Genomic DNA, 17,986 nt, shown 5'->3' on the forward strand with positions numbered 1-17,986 from the left:
GCTTAGACAGGCCCTAGTGAGGGACAAGGAGCCCATGTCAACTCAACAGCCTTCTGCCCCATCCTCATGAGAGAGCTCCCTTGTTGTCACCTTGCTAAATAATCTAAACAGAATGTTTTTCCTTTACTAAACTCTCCTGACAGAGCTCAGGGAAACAAATAGGGGAATTAGAGACTGATAAATTAACTCAAGATGAAATTGACCCTTTAAACAGGAGTTGCAAGTGCTGTTCTGGGTATAGGCCATCTCCCAGGGCCTCTGGAAAAATGTCAGTACTACTAAAGGCATATGGAGGATTTGCTGCTGTCCTGTGTCAGACTCAACAGCAGTGTGAATCATTTGGCTGTTTTCCCACTGTTATGAGAAATTGGTCATTGAAAATCTCTAAATGACTCTCAAAAACTTCTTGGAGATGTCAATTTGTTTCACCCCAAACCGGGAAAGGGAATAACACTGGAAATGTAAATAAGAAATACTCAAGTTAAAAAAATAAATTAAAAAAATCTACAGCTGATTGCAATAATTACAATTTCTGAGAGAATTAAAGGTAAGTCGTTTGATCTACATTCTGATACTATATATTCAGATATTTATCTGATTTAGTTCCCCATATCGAAACAGCTCCTTTTGCCTTCTAGCTGTTCAACTATTCTAGTCCTACTTTCTGAGTTACAGGGCTTGCCACAATCTTTGTTCTCTGTGGATCACATCTGAGCTCACACTATGCTTCCTGATCCTACACATGAGGAAAACTGTATGGTTGATTCCCTGGCAAAAGTGGTTGCTTTCCTGATGGAGGCTGCTCAGAAGAGCCATGCATTTACTACTTCACCTACACAGTGCTGTCTGGGGCTTCAGTATCACCTTCCCCTGAACACTGCCAGTGTGACCATGCAGAACTGCTGAGTGTCCCCCTTCCATGCACACTCTCCTCAGGAGAGTCATTTATGTACTTAAGGATACCTATTCTCATGGAGTATGTGTCTGTGTGTGTGTGTCTGAGTCTGTGTGTGCGTGTGTGTGTGTGTGTGTCTGTGTCTGTGTCAGCTCTATGTTTTCTCCAACTCCACATCCTTGCTTTGGGCAGCATAATTCAGTCTCCAACAAACAGGGCCCTTCTGTGAGGTATATGGAGGTAACCAAGGACCATGACAGGAGTCTCTGTTTTCGAGACTTCTGTGGTCTCCTTGAGCAGCAATTCATAGGGCGGTATCCTACCCCTTGCAACTCAATTTCCAATTAATAACCCATTTCTTCTGGGAGCAACATTGTCCATCCATACAAACCTTTTCTAACTCCTTTTCAAAGGAATTATATTTTGAAATTAACTTATTAAAAAGTGGCTTTTCATAGACATTAGCATGTGTGCTTAGTTTTGGTTCATCTACCCTCTCCCTTTACTCTTCCCCAGGGCACTCAGCCCTAGGCCACAGAATTCATCCTTTTTCTCTAACATCACTTACATTTTTACTATCCCTTCAGATATTTAATAGGATTGTGAGACTGTAGACTTTCATGTGGCTTTCCATACCACCCTGCTTTGGATTAGTCCCCAGCAATCTCCCATACCCATACTTAGCATTTTGTCAGCTCCACCCAAGTGTTACCTGGCAACAGCTAGTTATGCCTGACTCATTATAAAATGAACTGCTTACCCCTCACCCCCCCTTCCCTTCTTGCTCCCTGTCCTCTCTTCCTCCCTCCTCTCTCCCCATTCCCTTCCCCCCTCTCTCTCCACTTGCTCACAGCTGGACTCTACTCCTCTACCCTCTCTGCCTTTATCTGACTCTACTACCCTCTTAACTTCCCTCACCAAACCCTGAATAAACTCTATTCTATACATTAACACCGTGTGACTGGTCCCTCAGGGGGAAGGATGACTCAGCATGGGCAGGCCCAGGCACCCTCTTCCACCATACCTGACTACTTCTCCACCAACCTTATCCCCTCTCGGTTTACCTTTTTATAAACAACACCCATATGTGACTTCCTCCATTGTCCCATGTCCCTCTATCCTAAGCCTTTTAACCACCAACATTCTAACTCTCAGCTATTGTTTTATCTATAATCTTCTAACCTCTTCTCTTCATAAAGGCCCCTTTCTAGTTTCCTGGCTCCTACTTGTGCCCCAAGTTAAACATGTAAAAACTAGAGATTTCAAGCTAGGATCTGCATAAGAGAATATACAATGTTTGTCTTTCTGGACCTAGGTCACAGAACTAACTACACTACTTTCTAGTTCCATCTATGTTCTTGAAAATTTCATGGCTTCATTTTTCTTTACAGATGAGTGATGTTCCATTTGCATGTGTAACACGTTTTCCTTATCCATTCAAATTTTAAAGACCGTCAAAGTTGGTTTCAGTTATCACTACTGTGAATGGCATAATTAGCTATTAAATTGGCTGTACAGCTTTCTGTGTAGTAAAATGTAAATAAATCTCTTGAGTATAAACCAGGGATGATATACCCTAGTCATGTCGTAGTTTTACCTCCAGTGGTTTGTGAAATCTTCAGTTTCAATCCCAAAGTCGCTGCTACACCCTATTAACTGTGTGTTGCCTACAGTTTTATAGTCATGATATGACTTTTTTCCAGGACTGTGTTACCAGCCCCTCCCTGCTCCCTTCCTTTCTATTTGACTTGGCTCCTGGATCCGCTGCCTCCAGCCCAAACCTGGCCTCACTCTCTCTCTATCAGCCTCTGCTCTGGCAGGGGTTGCGTTACCAGCCCACTCCAGAGAGCCTTGAATCGGTGGATAAAAGACGCGCTGACAGCTTTGTTGCCTTAACTTGTCTGTTAGCTTAATTCCTGGGCGCAAATATCTCCTGCCCGGAAATGTTTGCCCTTAACAAACAACCACTCCATCTCTCCTTCCACCCCATCAGCCCTGCCTAATATCTCTTGCAACTTGCCCATAGCGGAGCTATGGGCCCTGGCTGCCAGAAGGTCTTACGTGATCGCTGCATGTTCCTCGTTCCACAGTCTGGCAGAAAAAGGGCCTGTCCTTCCTTGTGCCTGCCTTTTTGAGGCCCAGAAGTCCCACCTTCTGCCCTGCAATTGGCTCCTGGCCTTCTTTGTTGACAAATCAAGAACCAGTTATGAGTGCCTCCTCTTACAACTGTGTTTTAGAGAACCATTTTTGTTAGGAATCATGTGATGTACCTTTAATTGTGGGACCATCCTGGATTCCCTCAGTGTTTACCTCCCGCTGAGCCTTGCTAATGCACGTGAAAGCCTTTGTTCTTTAGAAAGGAACATCTTAGCTTTTCAGTTTGGCCCTGGGCATAACACCTGGGTGGTAACACCTTTGATGTCAGTTCTTGGTTTTGGTTTCTGTTTTCCTGATGAGAACATAAACTCGTTTTTCCATTGTGCTTCCTGGGATTTTCCACTCAATGAATTTGGGGTATATATGCTGTGAACCTCAGGAAAGTTTTGGCATTCGCTTAACAGAAATGACCCGAGTCTGTGTTTTTTCTTAAATCCCCCATGCCTATGCTGATTCTCAGTACTGTACTGTGGGGGTGTCCTCAAGTAGAAGTCCCACTGAGATCAGGATAGAGAGGAGGCTCTGACAGGATTGTTCCAAGAGCCTGCCCGCAAAGTGGAAGGGAGGTATTGGGTGAATGGGCCACAACATTGGAGCCCAGTAAGAGGGATACCGTGAAGGACACTACGGGAATGGAAAGCATGTGCAAAGGAAAGTAAAAATTTGGGCCATCAATAAATAAACCTTGTAAAAAGGGACAAGGTAATGATAAAAGTTTTTTTGTATATGTGTTCTTTTAGAGTTATGCTAAAATCTAGACATCTGGGTCCCCTTGGAAAGACATCATCTAGTTTTCTCCCTCTATATCTATCTGTTCTTGGTGCACCAAGCTGTCCGTCTGTCAGCTTATGTCTGTAGTTTTTGTTTCTCATTTCTTGAATGTTTTGCGTTTCATGTTCAAAAGAAAATATGGTTAAAACTTTTATCTGTTGGTTGTTTACCCCTAGATTTAATTTTAACTCGTTTCAAAAATAAATAAATAAATAAATATAAAACAGTCTCAATTGGCCTTTGGAGCCCTGCACCTGTAGCTAGGAGTCTAGGTCAACTGGAGAAGGTCCACCCCAACCCCCCAAGGGGCTGATTGTCTGCATAAGTCGATTTTAAAGGGGCCAACAGCTTCTTGGTTTCTATGGTAAGGGAGCTGATAGTTGTTTCTTTTAGAAAAGTCTCTGCAATTGTGTTTATTGGATTCAACAGGTGACAAGGTACTCGTCTTAAAATTATAGCAAGAAAAAGTAAGAATTGTGTTTGGTCTAAATATTAAAGATATGTATAGCCACTTCGTTTTTTGTTTCTGATTGGTTTTAAATGTATAAATATGCTCTACATGTCTTGGTTATAGATTATTGGCTTTTAAGTTATTGGGTATGGTTAAAAAATTTATAGCATTGGTAGCAGAAAGTTGGCTTAAAAACTTGTAATTTGGATAGAGTCATTCTAGACAACACATGACATGAGCCAACCCAGGGAAACAGGTCTCTAAAGATACATCTAACTTGGGATAATATTTTATGTAATTCTTATCCTAGAAACCAGACTTATAAAAGGTAGGATTTAGGGAAGTATCTCTTTGAGGTATTGGAGGCTACTACATCATGCGTTAGCGTACAGGAATTGGCAGTCAGACTTTGTAACATGAGGGATAGACTTGGTGTTTTAGAGAGACTGGATTTTACAGACTGGATTGTTTGTTGGAGGTACAGTTTTGCTTTCCAGAGTTGTGGTTGTGCTCTGGTATTGCAAGGGAAACTTAAAGATTGTGGTTAAATTGCCAGTGTTCCATTGACTGCAGTTTACAGTTCTATCACATGCTCAGGATTCTAACCCACACATATTTGTAGTTAAGAAAAAAGAAAACAGGGGGGGATTTAGCTTATAGTAGAGCGCTGTTTAGAAGGCGCTTAAGGCCCTGTCTGATCTCCCCAGTTCCGAAAAAAGAACCAAAAAAAAAAAAAAAAAAAAAAAAAACAGGTGGAGATTGTTACAGGATTTATGAAGGGTTGATGAGGCTATGGAACTTGTAAGAGCATTACAGACTGTTTGCTTACTCCAACTGCCATTTCAAGAATGCATATAGAATTATCATGGATCTGGAAGATTGTTTTTATGCTGTTTCTTTACATCCTGGTGATTGCGAAAGGTTTTCATTTAGTGAGCTTGCTTATAATTTTGGAAAGCCCATGAAGTATTATCATTGGAAAGTTTTGCCTCAAGGAATCATTTATGTCCCTACATTATGTAAAAATGTTGTCGCTGCTTCAATACAAGAAGTTAGGACTTTGAATTTTCCAGTGTGTATTATTCATTATATAGATATTTTATTAGCTGATCCCTCTGAAGGAGTTTTACTACAAGCCTTTGTTCTTATCCAAATTTTGGAGTAATTGTTGCTCAGAAAAGATTCAAAGGCAATATCAATATAGTCAATACTTGGGACATCAGTTATATCCTAAACAAATTGTGGCACAGAAAATTCAAGAAAAGATAGTTTACTTTAAATTATTTTTAAAAGCTTCTAAAGATATGTTAACTGGCTTAAGACCCTCAAGCTCCCCAAGGGGGAGCTTAAGCCTTTGTTTGATATTCTCAAGGGGGATGCAAATCCTAATTCCCCTAATTAACTAATGAGAGACTGAATTGTTTTACCAGTAGAGGACACTATTAGTCAACAACAGATACATTATCAATGGTTGGTTTGCACACACAATAGTCCTTTGGCAAAAGAGACCATTAATGTAGATTTATTTTGCTTCATCTCAAAGTAAAGTTTTAACACTCTATTGTGAAGCTGTTATTGTGTTAATACAGAATTGTAGTATAGAATCATACAAATATTTTAAAAAGATTGTCTTAAGAACCTGATGGAATATTTATGCCTTATTCCAAACAGCAATTAAGTTGGTTATTATAGAATACTGATATTTGGCCTATTACATGTGCAAACTTTTCAGGCAAAATTGATAATTTTCTTCTATACATGCTTTTGTATTTCCTGTAAATTTACAAATGTAGCCCATAGAAAATTTGCTTACTGTATTTATAGATGGCTCATCTAATGAGAAGGCAGCATATGTAATTGAATCACTTTTTATTCTCTTGAGTTTCCCCCTGCTTCAGCACAGATTATTGAATTATGTGCTGTAGCCATTGTTTTTAAAATGTTAAAATCAACCTTTCAATTTGTATACTGATAGCCAATGTATATCTTATGGTTTACAATTGATTGAAATTGTTTCCTTTTTAGATACTGCTAACCCTCAAATTTGGCAATTATTTATGCTAATGCAACTGATTTAAGAGAATATACTGTTCCTTTATAGGCCATTTAAGAACTCAGACTGGATAGCCTGGACCCCTTAGCAAGGGCAATGCCACAGAAAATTTATATACCAGGCAGATTATAGGCCTTACATAGGAACAATTAGCCAAACAATCTCATTCTTTATATCATCAAAACAGTAATAGCTGGAGACAATAATTTGGTATACAAGTTAAGTTGTAAATACAAGTCCTCAGTGTCCTCAATTTCTTCCTGTATCACATAATGGTGTTAATCCTCAAGGACTTATATATTATAAGTTATGACAAATACATGTTACTCATATTTCTGGTTTTAGAAAATTAAGATATGTATATGTGGCTATTGACACCTTTTCAGGCTTTATTGTTTCTTTGCTGTTCCACTAGATGCTAAGATCATGAGAGATTTGCTTTTGGCCTTCCTTCCATGAATTTTCAGGAGTTTTCTTATCGCTATCATTGAGTTATGTTGCCTCAGGGGATGGCCAATAGTCCTATGTGTCAGGTGTATGTAGCCTCTGCCCTAAAGCCTTTGAGGCAGAAGTATCCACAGATATATATTGTCCATTGTATAGATGATATTTTGTTAGCAGCTCAAGATGAAAAAAGAATTGTTGACAGCATATGCTGATTTACAAGAAGATGTGGGCACTGCAGGGTTAATGACTGCCCCTGAAAAGGTTCAAAAGAATTTCCTGTATCAATATTTAGGACATGAATTATTAGAAAAAGAAATTCGCCCACAAAAGTAAAATTAGATTAGATACACTGAAGACCTTAAATGATTTTCAAAAATTATTAGGGAATATAAATTGGCTTCAACCAACATTAAAATTAACCACAGGACAGTTGAAGCCATTATCTGATGTTTTAAAAGGTGATTCCTCTCCAAATTGACCTAGACAATTAACTCCAGAAGCGCGAGAATGCTTAAATTTAATACAACAAGCTTTGGAAGAGGCTCACCTTAATTATATTGTTTATTCTAGGCCTCTTTTGTTTTAGATTTTTATATCTGTTCATTCCCCTACTGGGCTCTTTTGGCAGAATAGCTCACTTAAAAGTTTCACCTACAAAAATAATGATGGCTTATCCTCAGACCATTGCTCAATTACTGTTCAAAGCTCAAAAAATTAGCTTACAGACCTTTGACAAGGAACCAGATTTTATTATTACTCCCTATACCAAGGAACAGCTACACTATTTAGCCCAGGGATTTACAGATTGGGCTATTTTAATGTACACTGTTTAACATTTCAGTTTGTTTAAACATGTTTGACATGTTTAACATGTCAGTTTGATAACCATTATCCTGACAGTAAGATTTGTCAGTTTTTAAAATTGCATCCAGTAATTTTTCTACAAATTATGGTTAGTTCCCCTTCACAAAAGACTCGTTTAGTATCTACTGATGTTTCCTCCAATGGATGTTCTGCAGTAGTGTTTAGAGGGAAGATAAAGGTTATAAAAATTCCTAATTGTTCTACATAGCTAACAGAATTGAAAGCTTTACAACTACTAACTTTGATAATGTTTCCTGATACACACTGATAGTATATATGTCTCTCAGATATTTCATCCCTTGAGACCGCAGCCTTTGTTGCTCCTGTTTCATCCATGTTTGCCTGCTTATTACAAGTACAGTCTTTGCTACGGCAGCATTGGGAGCCTATTTTTATAGGCCATAGAAAAGGACATTTCATGTTACCCAGCCCCTTAACACAAGGCAATGAGTTGGCTGATTCTTATACTCAGTCTCCATGCTATTATATGTTAATAAATATTACTGCTTATGATAAAGCTTTACAGATACATAAAAAATTCATCTTAATATTAATTCTTTGAAGTTTCACAATAGAGTAACTAAAGAACAAAAAGCCCAAATAGTCAGTCAAGGTCCCCAGTTTGCCCCATTTATTTCCTTTCACAATTTGGGAGTTAACCTAAGAGGGTTACAGCATAATGATATTTGATATATAGATGTTACCCATGCTATTAAGATTCCTTATAATTCTCAAATACAAGATATTATAAAAGTATTATAAAATTTTAAAACAATATCATCATAAATAGAAAGGGTGGGGTTATATCCCTGTATATCACACAATTATTTAAATAATGCTCTTTTTATTTTAAATTTTAAAATTTGGATGCCGAGGAACTCTCCGACTGTCTATGGCACCCAACAACAGGCATACTTATGCCTAAGAGAAATGGAAGGATACACTTACTGATATATGCCATGATCCTGTTCAGGTATTTTATATGGGGAGGAGGGCATGTTTGTGTTTTTTCTGCAGGATGCTGCAGGAGTGTGCTAGCTTCCAGAGTGGCTGGTGAGATATGCTGATGCTAGGACAAAAAATGATGTTGACCTGTGAGCTTGCTGAGTGTCCTGACAATGGTGACTGGGACCTGTTTTGGACGTATATTCCTGACCATCTTTACCTGCGTATATCCCAGATTGGACAAGCTGCCCTGCCTCAAGCTTTTAGACCTTGTGGGACAGAGAACAGGGAGACTGTGGAAAATGTCTTCAGAAAAATCAAAGAGAAGATATGACTCTTCTCTTTCCTTTAATGTGACAAGTTATTCTGACTCAATCATAGACTTGTCAATCCAATATTGGAAATAACAGTTTTCATTTGGAAGATTGGTTCTGGACATTTTCAGAGACATTTGAAAATTCACAACTGTCTTGTATGAAGTTACATTTGCAGCAGATAAAATTGATACAAGATCTAGATTTTGAACAAATGTTAGTGCATGTGTCAAAACTCCTAATCTTTCATTAACTGGTCATGTTAAAATTACTTTTATTTCTCCTACAGTATTTAATGTAAGTTATAGTGATTGTATATAGTCTAATTTTGGTGCTGTATTGAAATCTGACATATACCAGCTTTTGTTTTATTGCTTGTATTGTAGGACCTTGATATTCTGAAAAAAGGCTTACAAATATTGGAAGAAGTAAGTCAGGCTTTAAGCAGAAATAATAGGATAATGGGTTTGATTATTGCTGGTTTAGTGGTATAGCTATTTAATCAATATCACTATTGCTTTGACCCAAGTAGTTAAGACAGTTACTTGTGTTAATCATTTAACAAAATGTTAATGTTTTGAGTATTCAAGAAGATTTACGCGTTTGGAACAATGGATTGATGATCTTTGTGTTACCTGAATGGTACTAATGCTAGAGATAGTCTTGACTATTCTTCGCAGGAATGCCCTCTATGTGAAGCTGCTGGGGACCAGAGAACTCTACCGTGGTTGTGGGGACCTCAGGCATAGTTCCATTGCCTGTTGGTCATTCAGGAGAGGGTCAGCTGATCTTGAACCGTCATGGGAGAGACTTTGACATCATCGTTGCTATTGTAGCAGCCATTGCTGCTGTGGCTACTGTGGCTGCAGTGTCTGGAATTGCCATCTCCCAATCTGTTGTTAAGGCAAGCACAGTGGATAAACTTTCAGGAGAAGTTGCTGACAATTGGGAATTCTAAATTTAAATCAACAGTCAGAGCTTTTACAGGAACAGCTTGATCTCTTATGGCCTCTTGTTCTCCTATCTTCACCTTTGTGTGAAACCTTACAGTGGCCCTCAGTGTTATGGCTCTCGGTGCCACAGTAGTTGGCCTTTTGCTTCTTATCACATGCACAGACAGCAATCCCAGTCCCAGGCATCAATTAAGCAAGTGTTGCTCTCCTTGCCAGAAGACAATCCCTCCGCCCAAATCTGGCTCAGCCTTTACAAGAAGTAGTTAGCCAAAGATGGGCGACTCTTTGTGACCAATGCCCACCTAAGACAGGGGCTCTGAGACTGACAGATATTCTGAAAGACAGATTGGTTTTCAGAAAGTGACCTAAGACATGTGCTACTTTAAAAAATTAAAAAAGGGGAACTCGTCAGATCCTCCTGGGTCCCCTCAGTGTTTACCCCCTGCTGAGCCTTGCTGATGCATGTGAAATTCTTTGTTCTTTAGAAAGGAACATCTTGGCCTTTCTGTTTGGCTATGGGTGCTAACACCTTTGATGTCAGTTATTAGTTTTGATTTCTGTCTTCCTGCTGAGAATGTAAACTCGTTTTTCCACTGTGCCTCCTGAGATTTTCCACCCAGTGAATTTGGGGTATATATATTGTGAACCTCAATAAAGCTTTGGCATCCTCTCAGCACAAATGACCCGAGTCTGTGTTTTTTCTTAAATCCCCCAGGCCTACACCCAGTTGTCAGTGCCAGACTTAGCTGTGTATCATCAAGGAATAGAACCAGTGCTTGCTGCAACATTCATAAAATCTACTGCCACTTCAGGCTTTGCTGAATACATTTTCAGCTTTCCAAACTGTAGAGGGCCGCAATAACATTCGCCACCACTAGATGCGCTGGCTTCCACTGCGCCCCACGTGGAAGGCCGAGCTAGACAAGATGGCGCCGGCCTTCGCACAGGCCAGCCGACTTTCCTTTCAGGAAGTTAACTGTGTCGCATGTGCAAGAGTGCCTTCGGGCCAGGTCTTTGCCCACTCAGCAAGGCCTTATGAGATCATGGGTAAGTGACCAATCAAGTGTGGATGCGCCGCGCTAGGGTGTATATAGCCTTGCCATGTTGGCATGCAGGGGCTTCTCCTTAAGATATTAATAAAGTTTGGTCGCAGCTAGGATTCCTATGTCCACGCATGTTTTCTTGCTGGCGAGAGGAAGCGTGTGGGACACCAAACTTACTCATTAATACTTGAATCCTTTCAAAAATCATTTGGTAAATGCCTACAATGAATTCCTTTGATTAATGGAAGTGATTGGGGCCCCTCTACTATACTTTCCAGAGAATGGGTAAATCTCAGACTATTGCCCTGAAACAGACATGGTAGAGCATGACTCTAATCCAAACCCTTGAGAAGCAGTGGCAGATAGAGCTCCGGGGTCCAGGCCAGCCTGGTCTGCAGAGCAAATTCAAGGGGAGTCAAGGCTGCACAGAGAAATCTTGTCTCAAAAAAGACTAAAAACAAACCATAAGACCTTCTACTGAAATGTTTTCCATCCACGCAGGTCTCACCCTCTGATGATGAGACTCTTAGAGGAGGTTCCCAGGGTCCCTGCAGCCTGTGGTTGTGTGAATAGATGCAGTTGGGCAAAGAGTGGACCAATGAGTCTCATACTTGCAATGAGCATTGATTTCAGTGGGGAGTGTTAGAACTCCAAGTGTCCATATGCATGCAGTTTTGTTTACATGCGAAATACTACGTAGGGTGGTTATAGTAAGGAAACAGTTCTAATGGAAAGGGAGTAGACTAGAGCTAGCCCAGAGGCCACGACCACCTAAGGATTTAAGTGAAATCACAGCAAGAAAAGGGTTTCTACAATTGCAGATAGTAAATGGAAGGGCAGAAAAAGCAATTAGATTTGAAGGGTTTTGGAGCTTGCAGGGGGAAAGGGTTAGATTTGAGGTCATATAGAGATTGCTGGAGCCATACATCCAGCCTAACGGTTTATTTTTACTCTGTTCCAGTACACTTGGCTTCACATACTCAGCATTTCATGTCTCATAGCCACAACTGACAAACATCACAACACATGAACACAGTAGAACGAAAAGCAGCTTGAAACATACAAGCTGTTATACTCAGTGTTGTCTGTCCACCTCCAAGGGTCCTCTGATGACTTTCTGTGCAGGCTGAGTCAGGGTTCAGAAGCCCTTGCATATCTCCTCAAACACAGAAAGCAAATACATGTGTCTATCAGTTACAGATGACCCTAAAGTCTCTATGCCCTGAGGCCTTCTCTAGGGATGGCAGCAGGGTATAAATGAGGAGCATAGGCTCTGGAGCCAGACTCCAGATTCATTTAGTATCTATAACCCTACAGTATCAACCTTAAATGACAAAGCCCTCTGTGACTGGGAGACTCCCAATTTATGCCTGTCTCTTGAATATACTATCAGTGGTGCTCTCTTCTATAAAATGTATCAACCAAAGATGGGAAACAATGCTAAAGGGCTAAATAATTAAAGACATGAATAAAAGCCTTTAACAACATTGTATTTCCTAATGAAGGTAACATTGATGAGGTTTTGCTTACTACCATCAGGAATTAGTTTCTCTGTTAAAAAAGACATCGCATAACAGGTACTCTGGGCACCAGCTGTACTTCCAATGTCATATATTAAACCAAATGTTTATCCTTAAATGACCTCAAATCCATTGAGTCTGCATTTATCAAACAAGAAACACCATAGTTTGAGGTATCCAAACACTCTTCTAGTAATTTTGTCATTTTTAGTTTTCACTTAAAATAGAAAAATAAACCTGAGGAGCCGATTTAAAAGTTTTTGTATTTGCATGTTTATTTACATTTTAAACAAATCCCAATTCCCAGTTTCCCCTCCAGAAACCCACTATCCCACAGCCCCCACCCCACACTTTCCTTCTATGAGGGTGCTCCTACACCTACCCACCTACTCCCTCCCACCTCCCTGCCCTGATATTCCCCTACACTGGGTCATCAAGCCTTGATGGTACCAAGAGCCTCTCCTCCCATCAATGCCCAACAAAACCATCCTCTGCTATATATATGGATGGAGCCATTCCTGTGTTCTCTTGGGATGGGGGTTTCATCCCTGGAAGTTCTGGGGGTCTGGTTAGGTGATATTGTGTTCTTATGGGGTGGCAAACCAGTTCAGCTCCTTGAATCCTATAACTCCTCCAATAGGGACCCTGTTCTCAGTTCAATGGTTGGCTGCCAGCATTCACCTCTGTGTTTGTAAGGCTCTAGCAAAGACTCTCAGGAGACAGCTATATCAGGTTCCTATCAGCATGCACTTCTTGGCATCTACAATATTGTCTGGATTTGGTGGCTGTATATGGGATACATATCCAGGTCTGGCAGTCTCTGGATGGCCTTTCAGACTCTGCTCCACACTTTGTCTCACATTTCCTCCTGTATTTCTCTTCCCCTTTCTAAGAAGATCTAAAGCATACCCACTTTGGTCTTTCTTCCTCTTGAGTTTCATGTGGTTTGTGAATTGTATCTTGGCTATTCCGAGCTTTTGGGCTAATATCTGCTTATCAGTGAGTGCATACCATGTGTGTTCTTTTGTGATTGGGTTACCCAACTCAGGATGATATTTTCAAATTCAATCCACTTGCCTAAGAATTTTATGTAGTCATTTTTTTAATAGCTGAATGGCACGCCATTGTGTAGACATACCACATTTCTGTATCCATTCCTCTGTGGAAGGACATCTGGGTTCCTTCTAGCTTCTGGCTATTATAAATAAGGCTACTTTGAACATAGTGGAGCATGTGTCCTTTTTATGTGTTGGAGCATCTTTTAGGTATATGCTCAGGAGTGGTATAGCTGGGTCTTCAGGTAGTACTATGTCAAATTTTCTGAGGAACCTCAAAACTTAATTTCCAAAGTGGTTGTACCAGTTTGCAATCCCATCAACAATGGAGGAGTGTTTCTTTTCTCCACATCCTCACCATACTCTGCTGTCACCTGAGTTTTTTATCTTAGCCATTCTGACTGCTGTGAGGTGGAATCTCAAGGTTGTTTTGACTTGCATTTCCCTGATGACTAAGGACGTTGAACATTTCTTTAGTTGCTTCTTAGCAATTCTATATTACTCAGTTGCGAATTCTCTGTTTAGCTCTGTAGCCCATTTTTGAAAATGATTCCCTGTTTGGTTTTTGGCTTTTTTTGCTGTTGTTATTGTTGTTTTGTTTTTTAAATCAGCTCAGGTCACCTACTGACTTAGGGCTGCTTGCCTCTGTTCAGATTTTGATGCCAACCTAACAGTCTCTAGCAGGGAACATCTCTAGATGGTTCTCATGGTTAAGAATATAATTTAAGCCTGTGCTGCACAGTGGGCCTTTCTCTTTTTCTTCCGGTCCCAGGTGCTACGAGAGCCACAGGTTACCTTGCACACATGGCCAAGTTCAAGAACACACAACCACACACAACCAGTCCCCTAAATGGCACAGAAATGGCATCAAGAAACCCCAGTCACAAAGATACAAATCTCTTAAGGGGTTTGACCTGAGAAAAATGCACTTTGCCAAGAAGTACCACAAGAAAGGCTTGAAGAAGATGCAGGCCATCAAGACCAAGATGCTAAAGGGCCCAGACTACAAACTCAGCTGTCTGGCTTTCATCACTTTCCCCAATCTTGAGAAGAGGATTCAAAGCTACATGACCAGGGGTCATAGGCTCTGCCAACCAAAGCCCAAGGTTCAAACCAAGGCAGAGGTCAAAGCTCCAGCTAAGGCCCAGGCTTCAGCTTAAGCTCAGGCTCCCAAAGGTGCCCAAGCCCCTGTGAAGGCCCCATAGAAAAGGCTCCTGCCAGAGTGAAGACAGACGGACTGCTGTGACACACCTACCTACACACTATTTGCTGATGACCAGTGTCCTATGCTGTTTTAACAAATAAACTTAAGACAACATATATATATATATATATATATATATATATGAGTTAAGACATAACTATATATTATAGTTTCAATGTCATGAGATGAATCTGGCCAGTGTTTTGGACAAAATAAGATAACCAAGATCTATGTTGTTCTAGATAAAAAACAAATAAGATTCAAAACAGCAGGTGAATGACCTAGAATAAACTAAAAAAAATTGCAACAGATACAAGAAGATTGAAATAATCCTGTATGATAATGTCATGATACAGGTGAAGGCAGGTACAAGATAGAACGAGCCTGTCATTGGACAAGAAGGAAGATGAGCAGGAGAAAAAGTTTTAGAGAGGAGGAGGAGACTGGAGCAAGAAGAGAAAGCAGCAGAGAGAACATGGAGGCAGATGTTAAGATTCCTCTCAGCACATTTACAGTTTGTTATGAACAGTCTTAAGGGATGGATTCATACAGGGCTTAGTATGTCTTACGTGGTACCCCAGATGACCACATGAGTGTGCCAATCTCCTGCTTCCCCATTCAGTGTTCCATGCATTCCCACAGCTGGGTCCTTAGGCCACTATCAGCTGCCCAGCTGCCAGAGCCACTCTGACACAGGCTGAGAAATGGGCCTGCATACCTGCCCACTCAGTCCATGGTCCAGGCCTAAACCTGCTTTCTCTCCCACCCCACAGCTCACCCAGTGGCTGTCAGTTTTGTCATTTCTTTCCATTCCTGTCCATATCAAGTTACAGTGCGCTGTCTTTACTATATACATTCTCAAACAAGTAATTTAACAAACACAACTTGTCTAACTCAGATTATGTGCAAGAAATACTGCTCTCAATCTTCTCAGAAGTCCACTAATGTATTAATACATAAGGTTATGACAGACAGATGCCAAAGGCTGATATTTAACCCTCAGGTCTCAAAGATCATGGACAGCTACAAGAGACTGCCTGGATTGTGATACCATGACCCCTGAAAAACACCACCATTGCCCTGCTCAGGCTTGGTCTATACTGTGGACAAAACTTGATATACGGAGAGTCAAATGGCTCATATTGCTTAAGTCAGGGTGAGTCATTTCTCATTTAAAACATATTTATTGCACAGAGAAAAAGTTTTTCATCTTCTGGGCTTCATGGCCAGACTGACTCCACCCAAGTTGCCATGGACACCACAAGGACCTCAGAACTGTTTAGGTGTAGAATGATGTCATTACACAGGTGAAGGCAGGTACGAGATAGAACTAGGCCTGACATTGGACAAGAAAGAACGACTGGCAGGAGAAAAGTTTTAGAAAGGAGGAGAAGCAGCAGAGAGAACATGGAGGTGGATGTTAAAATTCCTCTCTGCACATTTACAGGTTGTTGTGAATATTCTTAAGGGATGGATGTGTACAGGGCTTTGTATGTCTAGGTGGACATGTATATGTCTGACAGAGTGGCAACTAGATGGGTAGAGAAATTGTTGCCAGGTTCAGAGAGAAACCATTGGCAGTGTGATATGGGATTGAGCAGAGCACGTGAGATGCTTTGCTGACTGAGATGAATATGTATGCCAGATATCATGGGACACTATGGTTCCAGACCTAGGGCAGAGTAAAAGACAACATTTTTTTATAATTTTCCAGAAACATTTAGTTAATGGACTCTACATGAACTCTGTCATTTTTAATTAATACATGACTCCTAGATTATAATTTACTCTTCCCCAGATAACTGACTCATTGACAACTAAGGTAACTGTAGCTTGACAACTAGAAAACAGACATAGCTCCTTGTCCCTAATTTAATCCACTACTATATGTACTCACTAATAAATTCATTAACTAGCTAGGACTGTCAGATTTCTCACAGACTTCACAATAAACGATACAGAAAAAGCCCTCCTTGTTCCTTCTGCTCTAGAAAAGGTTTTTGTCTTCCCTAAGCTCATCTTACTACTAACAAATCTCTTTGGTAAACTTACAAGCTCCAGGAAACCCACTCAGATCTGCCTCTCATGGACCAAATAGACTCCATACAGGAAAGTACACCTACCTATTCCAGAGAGTGGGATTCCTCTCCAGTGCCCTGAAATTGGGACTCAACAATCACTAAGACCGAAAGGTTTTAAATGTACACATAAGAAAAAAGTTTTTCTCCCACACACACATAAACGTATTCTCTACCTATAGTGTGTGTGTGTGTGTGTGTGTGTGTGTGTGTGTGTGTGTGTGTGTGTGTGACTGTGTGTGTGTGTTTCAGCATGGTGTCAGTCCAGGAATTCACTATATCCAGGACAACTCCACAGGACAATAAAGCAAAGCACAGATGCTCCAATCTTCCCTCAAAAACAGATATTTCTACTGGACCCATTCCTTCTGATCTAGCCACAAGTTGCAGTAAAAATTGAAAATGGTCTATTTGCTATCAGGTCCCACCCGCTGAATCCACTCACTCCAGCTGCTACTCTAGCGCGCTGTCCACAAACCACCCTCTCCTGACTGTCTCCCTTTTAGCCACCCTCTCCGTGTGGTCCCCTAGGTGGTAATTACCACACCTAGCACACACCTAGCACACACACACACACACACACACACACACACACACACACACACACGCACGCACACCTTGTTCTGTGGGCTCTAGCACATCTCACTCTGGACAGGCCATGGAACCAGTTCCACACACTCCAACTGCCTCTCAGCCATGTCGTTCACGCACTGTCCTCATTAGCCCGGTAAATCAAAGTTCCAGAAACTTGTAATTTAGCAATTACATTCACATGTTAAATTCCCAATCCACAATATATCCACACAACAAATTCACTGCCAATTAAAGACTTAAACTGCCCTCCTAGACAAGACAAAATCGACGCAGACCCGAAGGATCTGGATCATCCTGCTCTGTTGTCCCCATCTTGATTTTCTGCTTCCCCTCCTCCTGCCTCCATCCTAGACTTTTCCCCACCTATGATTCCTCCTCATCCAATGATAGGCTGTGCCTTAACCTGGACCCACCTTGCTGCCTAATGACATCATCCCATACAGGTTCCACAGACCTCGACAGCACGGAAACATCCAACTCTCCTAAGACTGGAACACATTCCCATACCCATTTTCCTGTTTCCTAGAGACATGTTGCCCCAAAGCCAACAAGAGGTAACTAAAGATCATGACTACCTTATTACTGCTCCACAATCACCTCCTTCCATTTTTTTTTCTGTTTAAATTAAACTAAAATGGGAGA

This window comes from Rattus rattus, chromosome 6 (assembly GCF_011064425.1).
Source record: "Rattus rattus isolate New Zealand chromosome 6, Rrattus_CSIRO_v1, whole genome shotgun sequence".
NCBI classification, from domain to species: domain Eukaryota; kingdom Metazoa; phylum Chordata; class Mammalia; order Rodentia; family Muridae; genus Rattus; species Rattus rattus.